Source organism: Balaenoptera ricei, chromosome 21 (genome assembly GCF_028023285.1).
Source record: "Balaenoptera ricei isolate mBalRic1 chromosome 21, mBalRic1.hap2, whole genome shotgun sequence".
In the NCBI taxonomy this organism is placed as follows: Eukaryota; Metazoa; Chordata; class Mammalia; order Artiodactyla; family Balaenopteridae; genus Balaenoptera; species Balaenoptera ricei.
In genome coordinates this window covers 20,413,534-20,439,090 of record NC_082659.1, presented here as the reverse complement: position 1 = coordinate 20,439,090, position 25,557 = coordinate 20,413,534, and positions in this window count along the sequence as shown.

Sequence of the window (25,557 nt, the reverse complement as noted above, 5' to 3'; positions counted from 1 at the left end):
CCTGCATCCACTTATCTAAATTTATAATTCTCATCCCCCTCCAACCAACACACAAGGAAAAAAATGTAAAAAAAAGAAAAAAAAACATGTAAACTAAAATTTATAACATGTACATAGGTCTGTATATAAATTAAATAGGAAACATGGTTATATTTTTCTATTTATCTCTAATATCAATTTATTCAGAAAGATATTTGTGACTATTTGCCTTTCAACATGCATTATTAGGGAATATTTGAAATACTGTGTGTGTGTGTGTGTGTGTGTGTGTGTGTGTGAATGGCAGCTTGACTGAACATGCTTCAGCTTCCAAACTTTCTTCAAACAGTTTTGATTCTACTTCATTTCTGAGTTGGTACTGCAGGTGGTTTGTAGTTAGAGTTAGAAAATGCTTGAAGAAAAGGAAGAAAGACTTTACTGTAGAAAGACAGTATGTAGTTATAAAAGAAAAAGAGACTATTAAGTATTTTACAAGAGAAGAGAGTTAAGAAAATATGGAGTTGGGGCACATTTGAAATCTATAGCATCTAATAAAAGAATAAAAAATGAACAGTAAAATATGTGAAGAAATATGAACCATATTAATTGTATCTACTGTTGTTGAACGTTACAATGTTACAGGACCCAATCAAACATTTTGTCATTTCATATGTATAAGGAATGCTTATCATAAAATTTTAATTAAACATAATTACATTTAACATAATGAAAATTACGGTTAACATAATATCATTTAAAATATATATCATTATGACAATAAAGGAGAAGGATTACGCTCGTATTCACATTTGGGCACATTCTCCTAATAACAGCATGAAGACAATAGTAAGAAAAATACACTGAAAACCTCCTTTTTTTCTTTCACAAATAATGGATTCTAACACGACCTCAGCATCAGCTCTAAAATCTCTGCTACCTGGATCTTTTCCAAACAGAAAATATTACGCATCAGATTTGGGGAAAATGTTCTTAAATAAAACAACAATTATTCCAACCTAGACTAAAGTTTCAAATATTTTTCACAACTCAGAGTAAGAAATGCATTTTACATCAGGACTCTGTGAATATTTACATATGTAAGTACACAGTTAAAACTACTGCTTCTGCAAGTGTTTACTCCATTCTACTCTACAGAGGTTCCTTTCAGTTCCACCCCATGCCATTCCATTCTATCCTATTCTATTCTCTCCTACCTATTCTACTTTATTCTATTTTATTTGAAATAATTTCTAGTTATAACCCATCAAAATGATTACATGACTCATTAATGGATCAGGACTGTAGTGTAAAAAACACTGCTAAATGGAGGCAAATTGATCATAATAACAATAAAGATAAAAAATAATGGGATGACATTATCTCTGCTCTAGTTCTCTAAAAAGTAATCTTACCACATGCATGCTTCATCAGTCTATTATTACATTTTACCAAGGAGGTTTGGACAGTGAATTAATATTTATTTTTAATCTGAAAAATCACATAAACTTAGTGTTATCTAAGACATAGAAATCATCTAATGCAAAACTTATATGATCCATGAAAATTGTCTAAAACATTCCTCCTGCCAAAGTGTGGTCCAGCCTCTCAATAACCTCAGTGAGGTATAATTGCCTACTACTTAAAGCAATTGATTGTTTTGCAGAACAAGTTTAATTTACTCTAGATATAACCAGATCCTGATGTAGAACTTTGACAAGAACCAATAAAGGACACTGTAAAACTCCAACAATAGTAAAACTCAAATGGTATTATTTGCAGTTTTAAAATGCATAAACTTTACCTTTATAAATTTTAGAATGTCTCTAGGTAGGATAACTTTTAATAAGAAAGTGGATATTCATGCTCCAACTCTATAATCCTCTTTATTTACACATTGCCCTTCACAGACATTTATTAAAATATTTTAACCTTTTCCTTTCAGGGTGAAGACTGGGCTCTTGGAGTATTGTGGGTCTTGGAAGAGTGACAAACTGAGCCCCATCTTCTGTCTCTAGTGAATGAGAGTCCAGCAGATCTTGTTATTCTAGGTAATAGTCAAAAAGGAAAGTTGTTCTGCTTCAGAGATGATCACCGTAAGCCCTTTTCATAGTTACTTGGTGAGAGCTTGGACAATCATGGTTTTACTCATTGTCTTTATTATTCCATGCCCATTTGTTAATTCTCTCAGTTTGGTAACCTTTGTTCTCACCATACCACTGCAGGCATCTTGTCTTCATCTCCACGCCCACACACAGAGGCCCCTCATCTCTTTCCGCTCAGGGTCCCACCCCAGACTTTCCTAACATGGGTCTTAACTGGAGCCGACCTGCAACAACAGCATCCCTATATTGGTTTCTGACTCTCAGGCTTTGGGCATTAATATTGAGTAGACATCTAAATTTTACTTAAACTGTGTGAATATTGGGACACTGCAACGCAACGCATCATTTTAAATTTTCTTTCTCCTATTGTTAAGTAATGAGTATCAAAATGTTTTATTTTTATACCAACAATGAAAAGTAATTACGTAATCATCCAATAAGTAACAAGTAGAATGCCATATGCCCCATTCTATATGAGGCATGGGGCACTGATAAGTAGGTAGCGGGAACATAAATTAAGTCAAAGAAATGGCCTCAGCTCTGTCCCCAAGAACCTAAAAATTCAATAAGAGAGGCACAGCACAATTACATTTAGTTTTTTCATTAATATCTCAAATATTTTAAATAGCAATCTATTTCTCTTTTTTCCTACTTTTCACACTCCTTCAATAGAATTTCATATACTATCATGCCTTTCAGTAAGAAGAAAAGAGCAATCCAGACATTTATGGAAAGAAAGGATTCCAAACTGGAGCAAAGTTCTAAAAAAGATAGAGTAATTTTGGTTGACAGAAAACTGTGAAGAAAAGAATGTATCAATTTTAACTTCCCTTGACAGATTTTTTTAATTCCCCAAAGCCTTTCTGAATACTAAGGAAGTAAAAAGTATTAGTTATATCTTTAATAGTTATGTTCATATTTACCACATGTGTTTTTACCAAATTTATAATACAATAAAGTTGTATTTATATGTGTTATTCATAACTATAAAGAACATTAGGGACCTTGGGAAAATCAATATGTACACATTTTTTCACCATTTAATAATATTTGGAGCATCATTTTACTGTTCTAAATGACCATGTCTCTTTTATCTGGACTTTTATGATGTCTCTTAGTCACAGCTCTGATTTATATAAGCTATGTCCTTGGTCAGAGAATTTTATCTTTAGAATTTTAAGCTTTCAAACGATGAGCTTTATGACATAGTTTCCAGAAATTTACTTTGGCAAAAATCCAAGGATGCTTGTTTCTAAGCTTTAGAGTCCTAACTATAATGCGTTTGAAGTTTAGAGAACAAAGAAATAAATGTGAAGTAGATTATTCAGGGAAAACTTCCAGTTAGAGAAATGGCTTTTGCTGAGCCTTCAAGAAAAAGTAGCATTTAGCTAGGTTGAAAAGCAAAGGGTGATAAGGCAAGAAAGAAGATATAGAGATAGAAGAATATAAGGGAAAACAAAATATTGTAAACCTCTTCCCAGTTGGAAAAGGGAGTTCATGTTGAAAAATGGTACTAGCACAAAAACAGAAATATAGATCAATGGAACAGGACAGAAAGTCCAGAGATAAACTCACACACCTGTGGTCACCTAATCTATAACAAAGGAGGCAAGAATATGCAATGGAGAAAAGACAGTCTCTTCAATAAGTGGTGCTGGGAAAACTGGACAGCTACATGTAAAAGAATGAAATTAGAACACGCCCTAACTCCATGCACAAAAATGAACTCAAAATGAATTAAAGACGTAAATGTAAGGCCGGATACTATAAAACTCTGAGAGGAAAACATAGGCAGAACACTCTTTGACATAAATTGCAACAAGATCTTTTTTGACCCATCTCCTAGAGTAATGAAAATAAAAACAAAAATAAACAAATGGTAGCTAATTAAACTTAAAAGCTTTTGCACAGCAAAGGAAACCATAAGCAAAACAAAAAGACAACCCTCAGAATGGGAGAAAATATTTGCACACGAAGCAACTGACAAGGGATTAATCTCCAAAATATACAAACAACTCATGCAGCTCAATATCAAAAAAACAAACAACCCAATCGGAAAATGGGCAGAAGACCTAAATAGACATTTCTCCAAAAAAGATATACAGATGGCCAAAAAGCACATGAAAAGATGCTCAACATCACTAATCATTAGAGAAATGCAAATCAAAACTACAATGAGGTATCACCTCACACTGGTCAGAATGGCCATCATCAAAAAATCTAGAAACAATAAATGCTGGAGAGGGTGTGGAGAAAAGGGAACCTTCCTACTCTGTTGGTGGGAATGTAAATTGGTACAGCCACTATGGAGAACAGTATGGAGGTTCCTTAAAAAACTAAAAATAGACCTACCATATCGTCCAGCAATCTCACTCCTGGCCACATACCTGAAGAAAACCATAATTCGAAAAGATACATGCACCCCAAGGTTCATTGCAGCACTGTTTACAATAGTGAGGATGTGGAAGCAACCTACATGTCCATCAACAGAAGAATGGATAGAGGAGATGTGGTACATATATACAATGGAATACTACTCAGCCATAAAAAAGAATGAAATAATGCCATTTGAAGCAACATGGATGGACCTAGAGATTCTCACACTGAGTGTAGTAAGTCAGACAGAGAAAGACAAATATCATATGATATCACTTACATGTGGAATCTATAAAAAAGGGGTACAAATGAACTTATCTACAAAACAGAAATAGAGTTACAGATGTAGAAAACAAATTTATGGTTACCAGGGGGTAAGGGGGGAGGGATAAATTGGGAGATTGGGATTGACATATAAACAGTACTATATATAAAATAGATAACTAATAAGGACCTACTATATAGCCCAGGAAACTCTATTCAATACTCTGTAATGACCTATATGGGGAAAGAATGTATAAAAAGAGTTGATATATGTGTATGTATAACTGATTCACTTTGCTCTACAGCAGAAACTAATACAACACTGTAAATCAACTATACTACAATAAAAATTTTAAAAAAAGAAAAATGTGAGAGGGTAATTTTGTGTAATTCTTTTTCCTGTGTGTAGAACTTCAAAATATAAAAGTTACTTCCAGAAACTTGGACTTATTTCACCATCAGAAAATATTAGAAAGTAAATAAAATAGATACAATTTCTCTGTAACAAGTAAAAAATGTGCAGTCCAGAGACCTCCTTGAGCCTGCATTTTTCTCAGTAAAATGGGAATAATTCTAACTTCATGCCATTTCATACACCCAACAAATATTTACAGAGTGGCTACCATGTGGTAGGCACTATTCTGGGTGCTTAGACTAATTTAACAATAAAACAGATTAAAATATCTACCCTTGCAAAGGCTATATTTTATTATGGAAGGCAGATAATAAATATAATAACAAGAAAATTGTATGATGTATTATGTAAATTCTTCAGAGGAAAGAAATAGAGCAGGAATACGGTGTCATTTGAAAGACAGGTTGACTTGGTCCCATTGCGTTTTTAAATATGTTAGTCCTCTTTATTGAGAGGAGCCCATGCAGATATCTGAACAAAGATAATTCCAGGAGAGACAAGGGCCAATGCAGATGCCCTAAATGATAAATTCTCCTCTCATATTCAAAGGATAACAAGAAGAGCAGGACAGCTCTGGTGGAAGCACGTATGGGTAATTCAGGGGGAGACAGAAGGGTAAACAAGGGTGGGGATGGGGCAAGCAGCTCATGCAGTGATTTGTAATCATTAAAAAGACTATCTTTTACTCAGTAAAAAGGAGAACTATTGGAGGATTTTGAAAAGAGGGAACCATGATCTGACTTAGGCAGACTCGTTAAGAGGCTGAAGAAGTAATTCAGACAAAGGATGATAGAGGTTCATCCAGGGGAATAGCCATAGAAGTCACAAGAAGTGAGCAGACTGTGATGTAGCATATTTTTAACATACACCCAAAGGATGTGTTAACCGACTGAATGGGGAGGATGAGGAAAAGAGAAGAGTCAAGGATAATGCCAAGATTTGGCCTTGGTAAATGGAATAATGAAGTAAGGATAACTGGAGATGGGGAAGACTGGGTTAGAACATGTTTTGTGGAAAATAACAGAAATCCAGTTAGTCTTTTAGATGTCCATGTGGATATATGAATCTGGAGTTCAACAGAGCAATATGGTCTGTAGATATAAATTCTGAGCTATAAATCATCTCGTAGATGGTGTTTAGAGATCTAAGAGCAGATGAGGTCATCAAAAGAGTTTGTATAGATAGAGAAGAAGCCCGAGGACTCAGCCCTCCAAAGAGAAGAGGTTTGTGAGGAGAGAAACTAGCAAAGGTGACTGAAATGGATTAATTGGTGAATTCGGAGAAAAACTCACAGTATGTGTTTTCCTGGGAAGAAAACAAAGAAAATGTATCAAGGAAGGGCAGTGAGCAACCATCAAATGCAGCTTTTGCCTACTGAGAATTGACCATTGGATCTAACATCATGAGACCCTCGTATGAGTTTCTTGAGGGCAGGACTGTGTTCTTATTTATTTCTTTGCCCTATAGTCCAGCAGAGAGATCAAAAAAGCCCAAGTGCATTATTTTTTCTGTCACAAAATCTCATTCTCTAGGTAAAGTGCTATCAGAATACGGAGAGGTTCAATCAGTTAGAACACACGAATTTTAAATAGTTAGAAACAATAAACAGGCATTGCATGAACGTGTGTTATTGTTTATGGTTCTTTTTTTCTTGTTTTTTTTTTTTAAATAAAAACAAGATTAAAAGCTAGTGGAAAAAAGTGATGAGAAAATAATTTAAGTGACTTTTCAAAGTTGTCAAGTTCCTGGGGTGACACTAAGGAAGAAACGATGATATGTGAAAATAGTGTAAAAGATGTATATCAGGAAACCAGAAGAGTAATGGTGCCAGTGATACACTGGAATCACTTATACTGATGTTATTATTGACTTCAAGTATTTTTAAAATTCTAAACATAGTTAATAAAATAAAACATTTCATTGTACATTAGTTATCTAAGTGGATTACTGAAATAAAAGCAGGTAATACTCCAACCTTCTCCTGTGTTCAGGCAAGCCCCATGCATCTACTTGGTCTCCCCAGTAGCAGAGAGGAAAGATCGCGCCTGCACTGAAAGGTCCTGTTTTTCCGATACCTCAGAGGACAGAATTCTCTCTGGGAACACATCAAAACAAGAACCACCTTCGTGGGCCCTCCTTATTAGAACTCAATTTAGTCGCTTTAAATTTAGCAATGCCTTATCATAAAGTATTATTTTAATTTAAAATAGTGCAGACACAAGAAGGCAAAATAACCATAATAACTCACCACAAAGAATAAAATGTTAATGCAAAGAAAAATTAGAAATTCAAATCAAGCTTGAAAAATGAATTAGGTTGTTGGAAAGCAACGTTCATACCACATTAGTATGCACCAAAACACAATTAATAAAGAGAAAGTACATAAATACTATTTGAATATTTTTGTAATTAAAGGGAACATCTCTTTGCATGAAGTAAAACAACCCAAGAAGCATGGGGCCATCCCACGGTTGAGCACATAACAAGCAAAGATAACAGATTTCTTTGACCTCTGTCTCTCCCAGGACAATAGGAACAATGATTATACCTTGTGAGGACCATAGAAGGGAAAAATCAGCACACATGTCCTTAGACAGAGATGTCAAAATTTTACGGAAAACATACGCTCCTCTCTTCCCTTTTTATAGAATCTCAATTAGAGATAACATTTTTTCCAAACTCCTTTGTACCTTCATGTGGCCAATGGGTTTTGAATGGAAGTGATGTTTACCATTTTCAACCCATTTCCAGGAAGAAGCAGATTGCCTTTTGCTCTTTGTCTTCTTCTCCCCTGGGGCTGGGATGTGGTCACGTCGCTGACAGCCAGATTTCATGTAGAATATCTCAATGACTTAAAGAATGGCAGTGCAACAAGACAAGAGCCTGAGTTCTGAATGATCTTGGGAACAGAACTGTTTCCCCACCCTGGACAGCATAAAACACCCATTTCTGGACTTTTCTATGAGCGAAAAATAAATGTTATATTTGGCCACTGCATTCTGGAATTTCTTTGTTGTTGTAGCTTAGCATATACCCTAACCAATTCACACAGAAGTCCCTAGCACACAAAGTCTACTCCTCTTTTCCTTTTTTTCCCCAATATATATTCAATAAATATATAGCAGATTCCCATATGCCTCTGAAATTTTTGAAAACTTTATGCATATTTAATTTCTGAAAGGGCCATTGAAGGCACATGAATAAAAAATATTTTCTTAAATAGCTTATGCTATCAGATTTCACAAAGGAAGTAAATAAACCTCAACTGAACGTTCATCTCTGTCAAAAGCCTTAGAAATTCCCCAATCACAAATGTTTTTAATGCCAAAAAAGTTACTTTTTTAGGGTTCTAGTATCTGTTGTGCTAAATTAGTTGCAAATTATTTGGCAGCATAGAAAATAAAACTAGTGGACTGTAAATAATGTTAATAATAGAGGAGTTGACTAAAGATAGATAATAGTGTTCACAGAAAACACGCATCAATAAAGCCAGTAGCTTTTTGTATGCATGTCTATGATAAAAGAAAAAGAATTGTAAGGAAGTGGTAATGCATCACGATGATCAAATTCCTGACATCAATTCTTCTAAAAATGAGGTTCCACAAAGGGGACACAACCTCCTTTATATCTAAGATTCTTCCTTAGGTATTTTCATTTATTGTACTTGTGTCTTCTACCTATTCGTCAACTTTTTAAATGTTGAAAACAATTTGTTTCATACTATCAGTTAATAAACATGCAAATTGTCCCTTTTGCCACCTTCTCTGACATTTAAACTGACAATACTGTTGTTGCAGTTTTTATGCATTGCTATTTAAATCTGTTCACTTTGTTAAGTGCTCCATAATTTAAAGATAAGTAATTGTTCTCTCTGTAGAATTGAAACGTTTTTTTAACATACTACAATATGTCTTGATTAAATTGCATATTTTGAAATCTTTATAATTGATTACTGTTTTCTTTTCATGGATCATCCAGTGACATTTTACTGGAGCAGCTTCTCCTGATGCATGGCCACTTGGTGCAGAGGATAGGCTTTTCAGAAAGAAAGCAGACAATCTCTGCTTTTCTGCAACTCATGATCAAGCCTGCAGAATATATGGAGTATCATGCTATTCTTGCTTTACTGCATAGTATTTTTATCATCCTTTGAGCATGGTATGGGCAGGCGACATGTGGAGGAAAGTCTAGCTGGGGTTTTATACCCAGAGGATCCTTTAATTATCAATAACTGACCATTAGCTGAAGGCAAACAATCTTAGAATAGTTCCCCGAGTTTCAATTCTGGGGATCGTAATATATAGCCTCCACATTACTGATATAGATGAATCCCAAGTTGGTTCATTAATTTGAAGATGACATTAAAAGCAGCAGAATTATCGTCACCTTGAAAGGTCAAACTAGAATTCACAACATTCTGAACTGCTTAGAAAAATTTGGTGAGGTCCTAAAGAAACGAATTTAGGCAGCAAAATTTCATCCAAAGCTGAAGTCCATTTACAAGGAAAAAGGGGCAGTAACTAACTTGGGAGTATTACTTCTTTGCTATCTCTTTCTCTTCCACGCATCCCCTAAAAATCACAAATTTCCTCATAATACACTCTCCTTTTCCCCCTCGCTTTAGACAACTCCAGACTTAGATTTAATATTTGTTCCTGGTCGTTATGAGTTGAATTTGACTCCCTCCTCTCAATTCATCGAAGTACTAACCCCCTTAGAATGTGAACATATTTGAAAACAGGGTCATAGCAGTAGTTAGTTATGTTAGGATGAGGTCATATTGGAGTAGGTTGTAAAGAAAAGTTTTACAGCACTTACAGCACTCTACATAGAAGAAATAGAAATATGATGAATGAATAAAGGTAAATAAAATACATCAATAAAGTCCTTTAAATTATATAAAAATGGCTAATATGTAAGCAAATAGTAATTCAATAGGAAGCAAAACTGTTGAAAACTCTATGAAAACTTTTTTTGCATTTGCTTTACATTGTCAATAAGTTCATTATATATAACATTATTTAAAAAGAAATTTTGTTTAAGAATTTAGATCCAAAAAGGGTGAAAAGTGTTCAAATAGCATGGATCCCGTCTCCAGACCTGTCTTGTAACTGTCATAACAACGATGTTTACAGAATATTTGCAACACAATGATGTTGACTCAAATTGCATTAATATTTCATGAATAAATGCATCCTTTAACATTTATTACCTGCATTTATCATCTGGCATTATTCTATTTATCTTTCTCTCCTTTTTTCTATATATAGAGAGCATTGTTTATTGGATAAGAAATTAATTTTTGGAATGGGACACACTGAAGTTTCGATTCTGGCTCTCTCTGTATTAGCTCTGTGACCTTGGGCGAGTTACCTGCTACCCTTCCAGGTTTTACAGTTTTCTCTCACCTAAAATAGACATAATAACTCACAAGATGTTTTGAAAAAATGAAATACTGCTTAACATTTATCAAGCATGAAAGAAAAGTTATTACAACAGAATACATTCTTAAGAAAAAGCATTTATTATTTATTATTCTTACTTTCATAACTAGAAAAAATGTTGGCAAATGATCATAGGAAGTATGTTGCATACATCTGTATGGGTGTAGAAGAATACACTGCCCACAATATGCAGCTGTTTTTATCTACTTAGGGCAGTTATTCCAAATTTTATGCCTTGCTCATTTACTTCTAATTTCTGGTTAACTCTTTTTTACTTTGATTTTTGGCTTCAGCAATAAGTTTAGCCCCAGGGAAAGTGCAGCTTGCAGAAAGATACAACTTTGTATCTTTTAAAAAAATCCTGATGTTAAAAGTTAAATCTGAAAACTAAGTTCACGTATCCAGTTTTATTAGCATTCATTTAACCTCACAGACAAATTGCTTTCCTTTCTGCTTATTTTACTATTAAACAAAAAAAGTTCTTAGTTTTTAAATACAAGGATCAATTTTGGCAGTCCAGAAGTGAATACTAACAGTCCTTTTGCTTTTGGTTGAGATCCAAGACTATCAACATAAATAATTCTAATACATTTTCCAGAAATTTTGACAAAAAGGACATGATTTAAGTATGTCAAGATGAAATGCAGTTTGACTTTTTACTTTTTTTCAATAAAGAAAAACAGCTATTCTACTGATATTTTTTCATTTCAGCAAGTTTTGTGAAGCCTTGAATAAATTTTTATTCCCCACCTCCAATTTCTGTCAAGTTGACATACCAATATTTTTATGAGTTGTAATGAATATATTTGTGTCTACAGTATCAAACTAAATCATGAGATGCAGGAGAAATAGTGTTCTTTGTTGTTTATTTAACAGAACAAAAAAATGATAGTCAATTTTAAAAGGATATTGGTTTCATTTCCCTCTTTATTTGTTTTATATTTTTTAAACCACCCAGTCTCAATGTCACACATTTACAATATTAGGCCACTTACAAATAAAATTTAAAATTTCATGAATCCATAGTGTAGCAATTACTGCAGAAAATACTCAGAAAAAAGTTCTTCTGTTAAGATGTTAGTGAAAGCCTTTTGAATAAGTCAGATTGAGCCCTTACTTAGTTGAGCAGAACCAGGTAATTTATATAAGAAATGACTGTGAAAGAAAGATGCCTTGAAGGAGTAAAACCATTGAGGTCTTCAATTTCACTGAAATACCCCATGGATATTAAGAGAAACCTGACAGGAATGAATGACTCTCAGATACATGTTGAAAAAATAAAATCCCACAAACCTTCCCTGGCATTACTAAGAACAAGAAACTAATGCCCATGCCTAAATCAAGAAATAATTGCTAACTTTGATAATTCAGAAATAGATTAAATGCTGATAAATGACACCCAACAAAGACTTGGTTAGCCAATGAAGGCTTGCAGAAGGAAAGATGCCCAAACTAGGCCTGAAGACTGAGAAAGAATTAATCAAGTGAGAGGGCTGGAATATTAAGTACTTGAATTATTAATACTGATATTATCTGAAACAGCATATACAAAGAGCTAGAGGTGAGTAAAAGGTTGAGATGTTTCAGGACTTGAAAGAAGCTCTGTGTGGTTGGAGAGTGAAGGTGAGAGGAAACATCCTGACAGAACAATTAAAGCTGGGACAACATTAAAGCTGGGACATAAGCGGAATCTGATTACAGAGAACCCTGTTGGGAGCTTAAGAATGATCTGTTTCACAAGAACAATTAGGAAATCATGAAGGGTTTTAAGCAGGAAGAAAATATGATTCAATTTTCACTTTAGAAAGATTACTTTAACTACAATATAAATAACAGAATCAATAGATTCCAAACAGAAACAAGGAGAACCAGGGAGAGGTTTACTGAACTCTAAGGGCAAGAGATGGTGAACTCAGTGATCGTGAGATTGAAGAGGACAAATTCAAGATAATGTTATGAAATGGACGTGAATGAAAGAGGGATAGAACAATCTACATTGATGCCAGATTTCTTGTTTGGACAAATGGAATTTCAGCAGGAAGAGCTTGTGTGTAGGGGATGGTGGATGACAGGCCAATTTTGGGCATTTTGACTCTCAGGTGTGACCTAGACAGCCCCCTGGGAATGTCTACTTGACAGCTGGTGCATGTATCGGAAGTTCAGAAGAGAAAGTATATCTGGAAATGAATTTGAACATCAGTATTACCTGGAAAGTAACTTCGGCCATGAGACTTGATGAGACTGAATGAATGATTGAAAGAATGGATGACGATAAATGCTAAGAATAGTTCCAGCTGAGATGGTATAAATAGTTTTACTTATCAAAGAACAAAAAATAAACAAAACCTCAGAACAAAACAAAAAAGAGTGTCCTTATGAAAACTCAGAAGATTAAAAGACCTATGGAAATAATTTATTACTAAATCCACTGGACACTTTTAAATCCATATATATCTCTACTATGGCAGAATTTAACATTTTACGTGGTTCCATTATTCTAGCTTCTAAAACAATATTTTTATTTTCGTTGTCTTTCTGCTTCTTGGCTTCATTGCAGACTCCTATTTATTTGTCTATATATCCTAGGCTTTTCTCTTTGACATTCTCCACTTACCATGTTATGCTCCCATTCTTGAAGCATTTCTCATAGCTCTGAATTTGCCTATCACCTATATGTGGACAACTCTAAATTTTACATCCTCTACCCCAGATCTCTCTATTGAGGGAGACCAGCTCAGTCTAACTGCCTACTGAACCTCTCAATTAAATACTAGTATTTCAGTTCATTATTCCCTCCAAACCTGCCCTCTCCTTTTCTATATCCAATTTCCACTAATATAATCTCTACTTACCTAGCCAAGTTAAGCAGGTATAATCCAGAGTCATAGCCTAAGCTCCTCACTTTCTCCCCCTTCTATTATCCAGTTGGTCAAGAAATCCTGCTTATTCCACTATTTCACATTTCTTGAAGTCTACTACATTGTCTCATCAATTATCACAGTGCTAGGTCCAGAGTAGGTATTCAAAGATGGTTTTTGAATGAATGAATGAATTCCTCTTCCCTCTGCCCTTACTTGAGTTTGTGTTCCTCATTACTCTTTTCTTACATATTGGAGTGCATTCTCAATAAATCACCCAATATAAATCATTTTCCTTCCTGCAACTCATCCTTTAAATTGAAGCCAAAGTAATTTTTATTTACTTTACCAAATTTTATTTGGTATAAAGTTTATAAATTTAAATTTAATGGGTTCAATCATGTTCTTAAAGTTAATCAAGTTTTCCTTCCTCCTACAATACAAAGGTAAACTTTTTAGCATGTTTTTAGCATTACCAGCCTTTTAGCATGTTTTAGCATTACCAGCTCTTCTTCCCACTCTAGTGAACTCCTATTTCTCCTCAGACTCAGCTCAGTTGTCATCTCCCCTAAAAGTTATCCCAGCTCTTCTACTTAACCTAGAGAGGTGAGCACTCCCTCTTTTGTGATTCTAGAGATTTTAGTGGTTAGTTAACCTGTGATCACTCTCAGCTACATTGTGAATTTAAGCAAATATTTTTTAAAAATCTATTTTCCTATCTTCCACATTTAGAAAAGTTACAAAGTCATGTGAGGCACTCAACATAAGTTGATCTAGTGAAAGAATAAACATATTACCTGTAAAAATCTCATAATACACTTGCGCCAACAATAATATACCAAAGGTAAGACAATGATATAGAATACAGAAAAAGGATCTTTAGAAATACCACTTCAAGGAAGTGGGACTAGTTTTAATGAAAACCTGGAAAACAACTACATTCGTCAGAAAATTCTGCTGAAAGTTACCGTTACGGTCCACTTGTGTTATGGTTTACCACGAATATATTCTTCCTCATCTGAGAACTGCCATTAAAAATGACTTTCCTTCAAGCTCCCTGCATTAGTAATGAATTCATAAAGACAAAGAGCAAAAGCTGTTAAGGGCCATATTCTTTAACAAGGGAATAGGTTACTTCATAACCTATGGTAATTCATATTAGGAATTACCAAGAGGATAAATCAAATCACTTCCAGTGTACATTTTTTTTTCAGGAAAATCAGTAGATTTCAAAATATAACACAGAAAGCTAATGACTCAGTAGTATTAGTAGTTAATGTAGTATTGGATAATTTTGAAGGCCTGCCTATGAATATATTCACCATGCACTATTTTTACACGTTTTAATGTAATGTCACGTAATGTAAACAATGTTTAATTACTCATTGTCCAATATTTAATCCAAAAGTATGAAAACAATCCTGAATACTACTTTTAACAAAAATATCTAGAAATATATCATATTAAAACGGATAAGGATTTTATAATGAGATAGAAAATTATCCTCATGCAAAAGGCTATTTTCCTTCTTGGTATAGGGGGAATTTTAAGAAAAGTGAATTCATGTGATTCACGTGATTCTATTAGGCCCGACTAGGTAGAGCTATTTTCCTTAGAGATCTAGCATGAGAAATTCAGATACTGTCAAAAAATGACAGTGGGTACTTAGCTTAGAGGAAAAAAATAAATGCCCTAGGCCTACTCAAGTCTTTATTCACACTGGGAATAAACTACACATATTCATGTATTACACTGAAATTTTTCTTAATAAAAGCACTTTATTTAAATAGTTACATAAATTTTAAGTACTTATTGCCTGCATTTATGACCTAACTTTAAGGGAAGATTAGATTTAAATCAAGATATTAAGAAACAGAAAATTGGGCAGAATAGTAAAAGCAATGAAAATTGCTTGAGTTTTAACTTTTACTTGGAGAATTTCTTGGAGATCAAAGTCAGTTCCAATTTGAAAAGCCCCCAGACAGCTCATCCTCTGCCCAGAGAAGCAGGCACATCTCATCTCTACTGATAATTAGAGTCCCTGCAACTTCTGCATCCTGCGGATGTGGTGGACTAAAGAGTTCCAACCAACCGGGGCCATGTCATATCTAGGATAAAACCTGGAGACATGTGGCTAGTAGTCATTAAAATATGCTCCTCATTCCTGATATTGGTAACACTAGTATAAAACCTTGCTCTATGCAATGCAGACAATATAAATCTGAGAAGTCCTTTAGCAAATTATAAACAGGCAAGTATACTCTGGTCCTATCTTCTCCCATAGTCCAAACTGGACTAAAAACTTTTAAATGATAACTAAAAACTTTAAAATGAGGAAGTAGGAATCCAAGGATACTTCTCAAGTCTCTTTCCCCAACCTGTGTCAAATGTGCTTTAGTTGCTGTGGCAACAATGCTGTCAATTATGTTTTGGCTCCAGGCTTACACTATTACAGCATTACTTCAAATCAGTTAACAACAACAAAACCCTCAAAACACACATGCACACACATATGTACCAATATTTAAAAAAAATTAAATATAATATTTAAATAAAATATGATATAATATTTAAATAAAATTCTAAAATGGTTCCATTATTCAAGTTGCTTTTCATATAAATTATATTTTTAAAGTATTTTAACATTATTTTTGTAAAGAAAACTAACATTTGAAACATAATTTAGCAAATAGTTTGAAATAACTCACAGTAATTCATTAGAAGCAATTTTGAACCCTACATGTCTCCTAAAGGCTAACCTTATGTTTAAAGCAGTATTAGAGTTTACGAGTCAGAAATCTTTCATTCTGCTTTGTCCTTTGTTCAGAGACAGACAGTCCTTTGTTCAGACACAGACAGAAACAATGCATTGTATCTGCGGTAATACCTAAACATTACTCAGGAATTATTTAATCACAGTCTTCAAAACACACTATATCTCATTTAAAAATACATTATTTTCTGTTCATTCTTGAAGGATATGGAAATTATTGCTATGATAACCTGTTCTATGAGGTTTAGATAGTGTAAATTTCAAGAAATTGTAAACCCACTTTTTGGACCACGGTCTAGGGAAAAATCTCGAGTTCTTTTCCCATTCCTATAAGACTTACCACATTGGGAATAAGAGGCAGTTTTAGTGTAATTCTACTGTTTGCAATTGTTGGTGGTGAAAATAAGCAAATCACATGGACTAAGGTGATAATGACAGGCAGAGTTATATTGAAACAAAAGCTACCTGCTTCCTAAAGGTGTATCTCTCCAGGGATGAAGGACCTTGGAAAACTTTACTGCCATACAGTAAATCCATTTATCAATGGTTCATTAGTACTTGGCAAATTAAAAAATAATATTCATCGTTGTTTGCCCAATTCACCTGGGAGTATTTTAATAATGGAAAAGCACCCAGAGTCTCAGAGTATGACCTTTTAGCCCAGTTAAATATCTGAGTCATGGCCAATGAAAAAGTGAAAATATGAGTATTTCCTTGCTCTCTGTTCAGATGGGAATGTACTGAAAAAAAAAAAAATCACATGAGATAAAATTATTTACAAAGTGGATAAAATAACTGCAACAGCATCACTTTTATTTCTATTAGTTGTGTTTATATAACTGGTAGGAAAGTATAACGAAAGCATAACGTATACTCGATAAATCAGAATAAGTTGTTACTTCCTCATACCTTTCAAGAGATGTGAAATATAAAGTCATACTCATTTTTAGTATCTGTATGTATAGCCCTTTCCTTGATAATTAGGAAGATTCTGTTCCAAAGTAAGTAAGAAAGTAACATGGAGAGTTACTAGTTATGTCACCTATGTGCTTTTTCTAACACCTTGGCTCAAATCTCAACCAGATGAAAGTGCTATTTGTTGTTTGGAACTCTACACAGCAAATATTTTTCTTCTAATTGTTATGTTAATATTCACCAATAGCTTCCTTTCTTATTTTCAATGCTGTTCCTATTTAAAACCAATTTAGACATTGGAGAATTGGTTATTTTTTTTTATGTAGATAGTTAATTTCTTAGGCAGATTTAAAAATTTATCAGTTATAAGGAAATAAGTAACTTAGCATATCCAAGAAAACACATGATTTTTCAATAAAGCAAAGGAGGATTTATATTGTCTTGTAAAGTCTAGAACAATAAATTGCTTTGACTTATATTATTTAGTATACACTACAATGTAAGCCTAAATGTGTAGAGATTTGTTTCACTCACTGATACATTCCGAGCCCTTGAAAAAGTGACCTGCACATAGGAGGTGCTCAGTAATATTTGTTAAATGAATATATTTTTACTTGGTGCTCTTTTTTATAAGGAAAGATATTGTATTAATGCTTACAATGGAATTTTTTCTTCTCTTTTCCCTCTATATTCTTCTTCCAAAAGAATAAATTTAAACAGAAAATTAGTAGCCAAATAGACTAAGGGAAAGAGCAGTGTAAAGTAAGAAAGCTGTTCCCTATTAGCGTAACTGAAGGTAAAGAGTCAGCTTAGGCAGTTTGGCTTCAGAGGTGGTGATTCTTGCTCAAATTTAATCAGGTTACATTATTACTTTTCACTTTACTTTGTCACTCTACCTGAAATGTTGTCTAATAGCAATTTATGTAAATTCATGAATGTCTGTTATAAATGCAAATAGCTCAGAAGGTTAAGGAATAATTAATAAAGTAGCTTAATTAGATTACTTACCACCCAAAATTTATTTACTATCCTTTCAACCAAGTAGATAAAAGGCTTTCTTGCAAGAAAAACATGGGTGATTTCGAAACTGGTTAAGAAGCCAGTCAGGAAAATACAAGACAATCTGAGTTTAGCTGGATTTTGAGATTGTGGGAAACGCTCCAGGAAACAGAAAGAAGTGCAAAGGGAGAGACGGAATCATGAGCATTCCATTTCAAAAATTCCCTATAACCAGCCCTGAACTCCAAAATTAGTGTGGGTGGGGGAATGGCATTTTTATTTCTGCTTTTTCTCTGGAGCACAACTGGCTCTGTGCTTTCAGAGGAGCATCAAGAATGGCAGAGCTTTCTTAGAACCAAGATATCTGAAAGGTGCATGATTTGAGGAGGTGCTGGAGGCTTAACCTCGTCATATTTGAAAAAGTGTGTATTTGCAATGGAAGGACACTTTAATAATAAATTTGTGCTAGCTCATTTCACACACACACACACACACACACACACACGGAAACAATAGTAGAGAGATCGGTGGCTCCTTAAATCACACAGATGGTTAGTGAAGTAGTCTCTCTTCAGATCTAATTCTCTGTCCGTAATAAGTCTCCATGATATCATATAGTTCTTACTGTTTCTACAGGAAAATTCTTTCTCACTTCCTCAATGAATAAAACTGTTACATTGGGAACACTGGAACTGAAGATGCAGATGCCAAGATTGAAAGAGTAGTCAAATGCAATGTAATATAACATAGTAAAACTATTTTACAACACAAATGTTAGATGGGGCATATCTCAAGTAATCAAAGTACAGTAAATAATTTCAAATTTAAGACTGAGTAAAAGAGATTTAGTGGCTGGGACAATTAGAGGTAGTAGAGATTTATAAACATAAATCATATGCAATGAGCAGATGGGAAAAAGGAGAGGGCAGATAGATGAAAATATTATTCAAAAAAGGAGAAGCTTAATCCATTGCAAGACAAGTATTGTGTGATAATGACTCTGCCTCCAACGTTTTTCCCAGTAAAGAATACTGATAGACATGATAGATAAATTACATTTAGCTGGGACATTACTAATATGTGTTGATGACAGAATCATTCTAAGGCACTGAAAAATCAAAGCATGGAAATAACTGAAAGACAAAACAGAGCTGTCTTGCATAATATAATAAGTTTTCATTTGATTTCCTTCAAAAAGTCATATCCTGAAAATGAAGGTTGCCTCTGTCATGAGCCACAGAAACCTATTAACAGCACAATCCAATGAATAAATCGAGATAGAGTTGTATGTAACCAAAAGCTAATAAATAAAAATGCAATTTAAGATAAAAAGATTATTAGAAGTCAGCATGAATAAACAAAGACCAATACCTTTACAATCCTTAAAAATAGATTTGCTACCTGGTAGTTTTCCTACATATAAGGTCTAGCAAAAGTAAGTTGAAATAAAAATAAAAATCCCTTTTAGGAGTTGTTACTTATCTACATATCTATATTACTGTGATGGTTAACGTTATCTTGTCAACTTGGCTATGGTGCCCAGCTGTTTGGTCAAACAATAGTCTAGATGTTGCTCTGAAGGTACTCTTTCTGGATAAGATTTAAATTTAAATCAGTTGACTGTGAGTAAAGCAGATTATTTTTCATAGCATGCATGGAACTTATCCAATCACTTGAAGGCCTTAAGAGCAAAGACTGGAGTTCCCCAAAGACAAAGAAATTTTGCATCAAGACTGCAACACAGAAACCCTGTTGCCCTGTAGAATTCAGACTCAAGACTACCTGTGCTTCCAGTCTGTCAGGCTGCCCCACAGGTATGCCATCTCCCACAATCATGTGAGCCAGTTCCAGAAAATATCTCTCTCCTCTCTCAATCTCTCTCTCTCGCTTTTTTATACTATTATTATTATTATACGTTTTATTATATATTACTACATATTACATGTAACATTTTATTATATACTATATATTTATATCATATATTAGCATATATTATATATAAACATATTTAAATATGTATTTATCCTATTATATTAGTGTATTAATATAGTAAGATACATAGCATATAAGATACACAAATAGAACATATAGTAGAGTTCCATATAATAGGATACGTATATATGCTATTATTGGTTCTCTATCTCTGAAGAACTCTGAATTATACAGTAGTTATCAAATCAAGGGGCACTGGGGTCAGAGAGGCTGCGGCTCTTGAATTCTTATCTCAGGCGATGCCCTATTTGGTCACTGGTTCTATTCCTCCATGCTTCATAAATCCTAGCAGACTAGTCAAAAATCAAGGCAAATCTAAAGATACTAGGGTAAATTCGAGGTTCAAAATTTCCTTCTTAGGTAGATAACAGGACTAGTTCTACTCGTTGAGTGAACTTGCCAATTAATTTGAATAACTGGTTAATTTATATAAGGGAGAAATTAGTCAAATAAGTTGATGACCGAGAAGACCAGTCATCTCTTTCCCATTGTTACGATGCCAACATCTTGACATACATATAAAGTTGCTGTATGCTTACATAAGTAAAGGAAAAACATCTCAAACAGTATTTCTTAGACTATGGCCTACAGTCCACATACAGCATCCATATCAGAATCACCTGAGGTGTCTATTAAAAGGCAGGTCCTTGGGCTTCCCTGGTGGCGCAGTGGTTGAGAATCTGCCTGCTAATGCAGAGGACACGGGTTCGAGCCCTGGTCTGGGAGGATCCCACATGCCACGGAGCAACTAGGCCCGTGAGCCACAACTACTGAGCCTGAGCGTCTGGAGCCTGTGCTCCGCAACAAGAGAGGCCGCGATAGTGAGAGGCCCGCGCACCGCGATGAAGAGTGGCCCCCACTTGCCACAACTAGAGAAAGCCCTCGCACAGAAACGAAGACCCAACACAGCCAAAATAAATAAATAAATAAATAAATAAACCTTATAAATAAATCTGTCCAATCTTAAAAAAAAAAAAAAAAAAAAAAAAGGCAGGTCCTTGGTACCATCTGAGCCTTCCTAAATCAAATCTTGTGGAAGGAACTTAGCAATTTATCTATTTGTCAAGCATCCCAGGGCATTCTTACGCTACCAAAGTTTAAAAACCACTGATCTTTAAATATGTATTAAATGTAGTTGAAATTGCTATTTAAACTACCAAATTAAAAAATGTCTAAATGATTTCTGAATTTATATACAAGATTTTTGGCTGTGAAAAATTTTTACGAGCGCCACAAGTTGTTTAAATTTTCAATGTAACAAGATATCTTTCTAATTGTGAAAAAAATTTTTTGCTTTAGAAATTATAATGATTTTTTTTTGTAATTTAAAATACAATTAGAGACAAAACTTTCATTTAACCTTCTAACACATGTTGGCAATTCCCAAACAAATATTTGAGATGAAATTTTGATTGAAATTATTTGCATACTTCTATAGGACCACTTACAAAATTACCATTGATTATATATATTTGAATCTGTTATGAGTAAACAGATAAAAATATATTCCTGATATCTCCTAAGTTTTCCTAAGTAGTATCAGATCAAAAATGATCCCTGCTTTGTGTTTGGTCTTTCCAGGTGTCCTAACTAGCTTCTTATATCCTACCTACACACACACATACACACACTCTTAATCTCCATTAATTTAAATTTTGTGAACTTCTATGCAGTAGGTCCACAAATAATATATGTTGATTAACTGATATACTGATTGAAAATACAGGCATATTTAGACATTTAAAACAAATTTCATTTTCTCGGCATTAAGGAAGCATTGCCTTAATTCAACTAAATTGAGATGTTCCATAAAATACTTCATGTAATTATCTTGGTTTCTTCAAACTGTTATCTTAGTACACATAATTTTATTACACAAAAATGAGCAAAACTGGGGACTTCCCTGGTGGCGCAGTGGTTAAGAATCCACCTGCCAATGCAGGGGACACGGGTTCAAGTCCTGGTCCGGGAAGATCCCACATGCCGTGGAGCAACTAAGCCCATGCGCCACAACTACTGAGCCTGCGCTCTAGAGCCTGTGAGCCACATCTACTGAGTCCGTGTGCCACAACTACTGCAGCCCGCGTGCCTAGAGCCCGTGCTCTGCAACAAGAGAAGCCACCACAATGAGAAGCCCGCGCACTGCAGCAAAGAGTAGCCCCCGCTCGCCACAACTAGAGAAAGCCTGCACACAGCAACGAAGACCCAACGCAGCCAAAAATAAATTAATTAATTTTTTTAAAAATGAGCAAAACTGGAAATTCATAATCTCAGAATCCTGAACAAATTAAAATAAAATGTTACATATAGATAGTTTACTAAACTATATAAACTATTGCTAAAAAATAGAAATATTTTGTCTAAAAGTTGTTCTTTGCAAACAGTGGTACAAATATTTTAAAAATAATATTATGTATTAAAATATTAAGTATATTCATTTATGTATTGAGTATTAATTTATACATCCATTCTTCAATTCAGAACATATATTTTAGGCACGAACTATATACCAGGAACAAGGAATATGAAAGCAAGAAAGACACAGTCCCTTTTCTAAAGGATTTTCATTTGTAATGAGAATAATATTTAGCAAATAAAGACAAATAGTTATTCTTTTTCAGAATTGTAGGTCCAGCTGTCTCTAGGCTCACATTTCGGAAAGCAAGCCCAAGGGATTCAGACTGGAGTGCTTCCTTGAGGCATACTACTACTTTAGCCCGTTTTGGTGGAACCTGCAAACTCTGTTTTATGTCATGACTTCCACTCCCACATACTCCAATCTTTCCAACATCCCATTTGGGCAGAAATATGTAGACTGTGTTTTCATAGCCAATGTGTTTATAGAGATATGACTAACGATAAACAATAGCTCTTGGACTGATACCAAAGAAATAATGAGACTATAATCCTCCAGCATTTACCTTCTCTTATAGGACATGTATAACATTTCTCTGTCATTATCAATGATCTCATTGTTTTACTGATATCAAAATGTTGAGAAGAAAATAGGTGCTATTATACAACATAAAAGGGCATATATTTAATATAAAAAGGCATAAATGAGATGTAAAGATGAAGAAGTTTATTGCTTTTATTTAGAGACCTGGATTAATTTTATCTACATTACCAGCTGCCTATCAATCTCTATGGGTATACAAAATGTAGCTATATGATGTGTATATATAGAGTATTCAGTTTCTCTGTCTCTGTCTCTCTCTATATATATACATGTATGTATACACATGCATACACACACACACATATCTCCAGATAACACAAATAAAGACACAATTCAGATATTTTTATCAGAGGTATGCTTAGCAAATATTTTATTCCAATCTGTAGATTGTCTTTCATTTCGTTGGTTGTCTCCTTTGCTGTGCAGATTTTTTTTTTATTCTGCTGAGAACAAAAATCACTCTTAATGTTGGATTACATTTCCTTACAGTATTTTGTCTATGTTTTAATGTAATTTTTATCATTTTGTATACATAATTTTGTGTTTTGCTTTTATACTCATGAACATTTTAATGGTTGCATAATATTCCACCAAATTGATGTAACATCATTTATTAGCTCTAATTGTAGACATTTAAATAACATTTCCTAATTTTTAATGTTGCTCTAAATAAGGCTATATATCACTAGAGCACTGGGTATAAATCTTCCTTCACCTTTCTGGCTATTTCCTTAAGACAAATTCCAAGAACAAATGATTTCAATTATGGGTCTTGAAAAAAATATTCCGAAGTACCGTTTGGAAAGTTTGTAACAATATACACTCCACCCAACAGTGTTTAAGAATGCTTCTCTCACTCTACCTTCACTACAACTACTTCTTTTCTAAAGTTTTTGATAATTTGATAAGCTTTCTAAAAAGTTTTAGCACTGCATTTCTTTGCAATTGTGATGCATAGTTTTTATGTTTATTCTCATTTCTATTTCTCCCTTTTAAAAATTTTTGTTCATGTAAAAAGCTGCATCGTGAGTCAGTCCCCTCCCAGGAGATTCTGCTGTGTGCCTCCCGCCTCACTCATTTGATAATTCCTGGACTAGGGAATGTTTAGGAGCTTTAAATGACCTGGAAGGCCCTTTTCTGGTCTACTCATCTTGGAGGAAGACAGAGAGGGACACTAAACTTGCTCCCTCTCTCCCCCACTTACATCTCAGCTTTTCTTCCAATCTGTAAAATTGTCTTTCATTTTGTCGATTGTCTCCTTTGCTGTGCAGCATTTTTTAACTTTGCTTTTGTTGCCTGTGATTATAGTGTCATATCCAAAAAGTCATTGTCAAGACCAGTGTCAAGGAGCTTTTCCCTATGTTTTCTTCTAGGAATTTTAAGGGTTCAGGTCTTACATTTAAGTCTTTAATGTATTTTAAATTGATTTTTGTGTATGGTTTTAAGATAAGGGTCCAGTTTCATTTTTTTTTGCATGTGGATATCCAATTTTCCCAACACCATTTATTGATTATTAATTCTTCCAGTCTGGAATACAGACTTAATGGCTGGAGCTGCAACAGCCATCATGTGATTCCAAAGACAAAAAGTATGTGCAAGACATAAAAGGACTGGAGAATAGAAGGAATTTATAACCAAGATATCCTCCTTGAGCAATAGCGCCAAATTTTGGACTTCATACCTCCAGAATTATTGGATATGAGAAGCACTAATCTTTAAACTGTTTAAGGCTCAGTTCTTCGAGTGACATACAGTATTGTGTTAGTTTCAGATGTAAAACACAGTGATTCAAATTTAAATGTCATGATCATCATAAGTCTAGTAACCATATGCCACCATACAAAATTATTACAGTTTTATTAACTATATTTTGTATGTATATTACATTCCTATAACATTTATTTTATAAATGGAAGTTTGTACCTATTAATCCCCTTCACCTATTTTGCCCAACCTCCCATCCCCCACCCCTCTGACAACCACCAGTTTGCTTTCCGTATCTGTAAGTCTGTTGCTATTCTGTTTTGTTTGTTTATGTTTTAGATTTCACATATGTAAGTGAAATTCAGCTACATGCAAAAGAATGAAATTGGGCCATTTTCTTACACTACATGCAAAAATAAACTCAAAATGGATTAAAGACTTAAATGTAAGACCTAAAACCATAAAACATCTAGAAAAAAACAGGGAGTACACTCTGTGACATCAGTCTCAGAAATATTTTTTTGGATCTGTCTCCTTAGGCAAGGGCAACCAAAGCAAAAATAAACAAATGGGACTACATCAAACTAAAAACCTCGCACAGTGAAGGAAACGATTAACAAAATGAAAGGCAACCTACTGAATGGGAAAAGATGTTTGCAAATGATACATCCAACAAAGGGTTAATACACAATATATACAAAGAAACCATACATAGCGATATCAAAAGAAAAAATCTGATTTAAACATGGGCAGAGGACCTGAATAGACATTTCTCCA